Here is a 6007-nt window from a genome sequence, read left to right on the forward strand (position 1 = left end):
CAGTTTTCTGCCATTTCAGGATTTAAACCTTATATTTTATGTGTAGTCTTTTTTACCTTTGACTGAAAAGCAAGCAGGGCTTCAAAAGCGCTCTCGTCTTAAGGAGCCTGGTTAAATTTGTGATTTCTTCATGTGTTTAAGTGATAATTGCCCTATTATCATTTTCCCCATGGACTCCTTACTGTTTATATATTATAGACAATAATCATTCTGTTTTGTTTTTTAAATACTGCACTCCTCGGAGAAAAAACATGTTATACCTTGAGAACTGTATCAATATAGGTTATACACAAGCTAAGTTTGAGATCTAAAAAACAAACAAAAAACTATCTGATGTTTGACAACTAGTTTAGACTCTAATAATGGAAAATCAGTTGATTAAATCCTGAATATAAACTCATGCATTTCTGAAAACCAGGGAAAACAATCATTTTCATGGGGGAACAAAAAAATCTGTCTTAAGTTTGGCCTCCTAATGGATGTTATGTGCAAACCGCCCTTAGAATCTTGGAAAAAAAGGATACTAATTTCAATTGTTGCATCTACTTGCAGAATCTGTGCAACATCTGTTACAAGCCATTGCGGTTTCAAATATATTATCAAAAAAATAACAATTTCAGATAACAATAACTTATTTTATACATACTGAGGAAGATTTCTATTCTTTTTCTCTATTAAAAAAAAACATCCAATACACAGCCAATCTTTGGCATTCCTAGAGGCTATCTCTGTTGGATGAAGTGTCAGTGACAGTATCCATTACTCCATTTCTGACAGATGAACCATGTTCTGGAGTGTCCTTTGGGCAGTCCACTTAAGTGCTCGAAAGAAACCCCTTAATCTACACTTTCTCTTTGTTTGGACTATTATCAGAAATGTCCACCAGGACTGCTTTATCTTCACAGGACTCATCAAGTGGCTATCTGACTGACATGGCTTAATTCTATCAAAGGTTCTTATCTTAACTCTGCCTGAGGACGCACCCTCGCACCAACTCCCTAAAAAGACTGGCTCTCTGTTGGAATAATGATTCAAACCTTTTAAATCATTATTAGTAATATTTAATTAAAAAAGGAAAAACATCTTTCAACAAACTCTGCGGCGAACTTGCAAGGAGATACAATGTGGCGTCGTCTTAGCCCCCAGTGCATTCTGAATTGCAGTAACTGAATCATTGTATTTAATCGCGACACTCGAAAAACATGGTTATGTAATCAGTACAATAACACCCTCGCTGGTTAGAAAAACCAGTGTGAGGAATGCTTTCAAGGTAAACAAAGCAAAGCCGTATTTTCAAACAATAATGCGATTATCGCCATCTTCTGCTGGAGTCCCGTCAAAACAGTCCCGTTGTGTTCTGCCGAAAAGCGTGTGTGAAAACAATGTGTCCTCGAGCTGTGGGGCCTTGAGGAGACGATGTGGAGGAAAAGTGTCCATGGTTCATGACTTGATTTATAGCTTTACTACTTATTGAAAAATGCTTACAACACATATAGAATATTCCATAATAATTCTAACATTCCCTCCTTTTACTATATGTTTGTTATTCATTTTATGACAATTTCAAAATAACAGGGATATCACCGTTGGCTGTTTTAATTTTACCCGCTTAGGCTCTACTCGTTCGGCAGGTCTGAAAAACAGAAAATAAGATCATTTTCGTCCAATCCATCCTCGTAATTACCATGCTCCTGAAATTCACTGTTAGTGTCAGCACGTCTCAGTAGGGGATATAATTCATGCAATTTGGAATTTGTAGGGGCAATCGCAGTGGTTATAAGTCGGCTTATCAAAGATCTTAAGCAGGGAATAATACAACACCCACACAATGTCAAAATCGTAGCAAAAAGGGCTACGGAAACTGCAACGGATTGAGCCAAATTCCGATATTCTCCAAACATATCCCGCCACCAGCGCTGCCAGACGGATTCACTGACTCCAGAATGCTTCTTCATATTGCGGTTGAGGGTCTGCAGGCCATCAATGGCGTCGGTGAGGGACCCCTCGGGTGACGTGTTGTTCGGTATGTAAGTGCAACACTCATCTCCGAACATTGCACACACGCCCCCTTTCTCCGCGAGCAGCATATCCACTGCTATGCTATTCTGGAACGTCATTAGGCTGGTGGCTGCTAGTTGTTCCTTTATCGCCACAAATCCCTGTTCAGTATAATTTCCAAGTTTTTGGACATTGTAATGCAGGTAATTTATCCAATCAACATTTTTGTTTGGAGTAATTAAAAGAAAAATATACTCCCAACCTGCTGCGATCTGATTAGCCAACTTATACTCATCCTCGTGGATGCCAATCGCATCAATGTATCACCCTCTCTCCATGCGACGCCGTCGCGAGGGGCCCGCCATCATACCGGATTTCTGTGCAGCCAATTGTATCTCCTCTACTGTAGATGGAAAAACAGACACTGGTAATAGCAGTGAGACCAAGGCACAAAGTCCTGCTGTCATTTTGGCAGGAGTCGTATAATTTGTTTTGACCCCACCACCACCATAGGTCAGAACGTGGAATCAGGGGTGCAGTCTGTTTTAGGACGTGGGCACACCACGTCACATTTATCGCTCCCAGTGCCGGTCCGTGCCCTGTGAGGACTAAGCAGGTAAAATGATTAAACGCGACATGTGTTGAAAAGTTAGGCTTGTCCTTTGCTGCCGTTGTAACTGGGTAGACATTATTCCATTTCATACATTTTGGGCTTACATCTTTTGTCAATATCAATTCTTTGAAAAACGATACAGTATGTACAGATATTACAGTCTGGCAAAATTCGATTCAATCCAAGATCAATATATGAGTACAGTTCAATGAGCCTTTATGCCACAATAATTGGTATAAATTATTGTAATAAATATTGGTATAATTCTAATTATAAATTATTTCCTCTTTTGTGTAACACTTCTAAACAGAACTTGTAGTATGAGACCTTTATATAACACTAAAAATTTTGCATTATCTCCTTTACACAATCAGGGGTAATTTGCGCGGGTACTACTCTTAAGAGAGGTCGGCCCCCCCATACATGTTATACAGGTTTGATACAGGTTTGATTTATAATAGCTGCATTTTCCATCAACAATAACCAATTATTTCTTACCGCCTCCCGTTTGGGAACTCCCCGTTGCAGAAATGAATTCTCTGGTCATCTCAGATTTTAATTTTACTATGGCGGATCCGGGTGTTTCCATCTCCGACGACCTTCTTACCCATGGACTTAGGAAAAACGTCAGACAAAGATTCACAAGTTAATTTGTCAGTCTGAATTATGATTTGTAATGCCCCACCGTATGGGTTAATTTTATCGAAGGCCTGATGTTTTTTTTTCCGCACACGTGTGTCATCCAAGCTTGCCAATCTAGACCAGTTTCTGCAACAAGGTTTCCCCAATCTGTTTTAGGACTGTTATGTACCACACATATTCCATGTGTATCCTTTGAAATGGATACGTAGCTTTTGTAGCTTGACATAAGGGGGAATCGCCCGTGTTTTTGCCATATATCTGCATATATATAACCTCCCCCTTTTTTGAGGCATGAAATTTACCATGACTCAAAATGGCAGCCCTCCCAGATAAGTCTTTTGTTTTTGTTTAGTCCCCCAGGTTCCCAAAATTTCCCATTACAGAAATTAAAAATTTCATTTGGCGAAATTCTTTTCTTTTTGTTTCTGTCCTACTCTGCCACCGCCGTCCTCGAAAGGCTTATCAGCGATTTCAGAAATATTCCACCTTGATATTAGAATATTGATATATCTTGGTGGCTAGCCAATTGAAACACAAAAGACAGACACTCATCCACGCTGGCACTCATAATCAAGAAATTTAGAGTGCTCCCCCAATCATCAAGATTGATGCCTGAAGAAACTAGATAATTAATGTATTAGCTTCACATGCAGCATGTAGATTGCCATGCGAGTGGCTGTGATTAACTATCTATTCGCCAATAAGGCAATAACGGAAAAGTTGTGACACATTGAAACACACACACACACCCTTTTTGTATTTTAACCGTTTGTAAAAACTTTATCTCACCCCCTTTCAATGTTATCGAATTTTGCCCATTCTAATCAACCCATCTACTTAAAGCATTTCCCCAAGGTTGATATTTTATAATTTGGAGATGTTATTTTTAAAACATAGACATTATTTCATCACTTGTTTCACACTATGAAAGGCCCCACCTGAATTTGTTGTAGATAATCCCCTTTATCTAAGCTTGTTATTGCCAATCGTTATCACCGTAACATTCAGGTGTATTAACCCCATAATTGCAATGCTTAATTTGTATGCCCCTAAAGCAATAGACAGTAATAACGTCCCAATAGTCATCAATATGACCTACAGCAAAGCATACGCCCCCTTCAGGTCAAACAAGGAAAGTCTTTTGTGCACCTAAAGACGCTCCATGTTTCTTCTAGGGAAACTATGCCTATCCTTAACCAATTATCTTATCTACCCCAGCCAGGTTCAATTTACCTAACAATTTGGACGAATGCCATGAAATTTCTCATTTCCGCATTGTTAATTTCATGTCTGATTTCTTTAACAACCAAATAACCCTTAATACCTAAGACATAAATTGCAAATCACCCCATACTATGTTTACTTAAGATAAGAGCCATTTCTTATAGCTCCCTGTTACCACAAGAAAAATCTACAATAATTAAATTAGTGAAATCCACCTTTTACTAGGCATTTCCTAATTACAATTTTCAATGCTTAATAAAGGACCCACAAATTGTAACCAATATGCCATAATATTGTAAAAAAATCCATTCATTTTTCTTTAACCAGCCAATCACCTATATTAAAGTAAAAAGAAAATAATAATAACAGTATTATTCCTAATTCCAATTTTTTTACCAAATCAATCTTTGCCAAACAGATTTTCTATCACCTCGAAAGACATTTCTGATTAAATCCCAAAAATAAATGCGAAGATAATCGCGGAACTCTGCATCCCTTGCAGACCATGTTTTGTTCTTATTCTGAAATGTTTAAACGGAAGCGCGCCCTTACCCGCTGACTGTGACCTTCACGCTCGCTGCAGAAGCAGCAGCCTTATCTTTTGTTTACAAATTCCAAAGTGCTCTCTTTTCTTTGTGTCCCCCTCCTGTGCCTCCTGTGAGCAATTATTTTTTAGAGAAGACTAAATTACAATATGCTGCAAGCACAACTATATCATAGCAAAACCCATTTCTGCCCTCAAGTTTGCTTCAGCACCCCCAAGGCCAATTATTGTAATATTCAGCCGCACCAAAACAGAGCGCTCCCCCCGCAATCAAAGCATTATTCGGCAAGTTTAGAGTCTGACCAAAACGCAGTTTTGGCAACCCCGCTAAACATTTAATTTGCTGTTTTGTATTTCTGTTAACCAAAATATTCCCGCTAGCAGACAGGAACGAAACCAGGATAAGCCACAATAAGCCATTTCATTCCAGTACATTGACAGTACATTTAGTTACTATTAACAAGTATGCCTAGCAGTATCACACAAAAATTTTAATTGCATCCCATTCACGAACAGTGTGATTTCAGGTTTAATTGTATCAAGTGCCAATATCTCCGCTAAATTTAGTTCCACTTCCCTCTGCTCAAATCCATTTCTCGTTTTGAGCAGGCCCCCCGACTAGTCATGCCGATTTGCCTTCACTTTTAGAGGCCCTGTTATTTGGGCAATCGCGGGATATATGACCTATTTTCCCACAGATCCAACAGGTTTTCTCTCTGTTACCTCGATTTCTGTTGAACTTCCCTGCGTATTTTTTTTTATTATCCCTGTTAAAAGGTTTACGTTCACACCCCTTATTTTGGTCAAAAATCCCGTCCTCGTTAGAGGGTGCCCCCCCCCTTTCTTTTCCCTTTCTTTTTTAAAACCTCTTCAGCCTGGACCGCCTGATTTACGTATTGTTCAAGCGTGCCCGTAGGCCTGTCTATCATCCAAATTTGCTGCGTTTCCACCCCATTCAGGTGATAAAATCTAATGTCCTCTTTTCT

This window comes from Stigmatopora argus, chromosome 6 (genome assembly GCF_051989625.1).
Source record: "Stigmatopora argus isolate UIUO_Sarg chromosome 6, RoL_Sarg_1.0, whole genome shotgun sequence".
Taxonomy (NCBI): domain Eukaryota; kingdom Metazoa; phylum Chordata; class Actinopteri; order Syngnathiformes; family Syngnathidae; genus Stigmatopora; species Stigmatopora argus.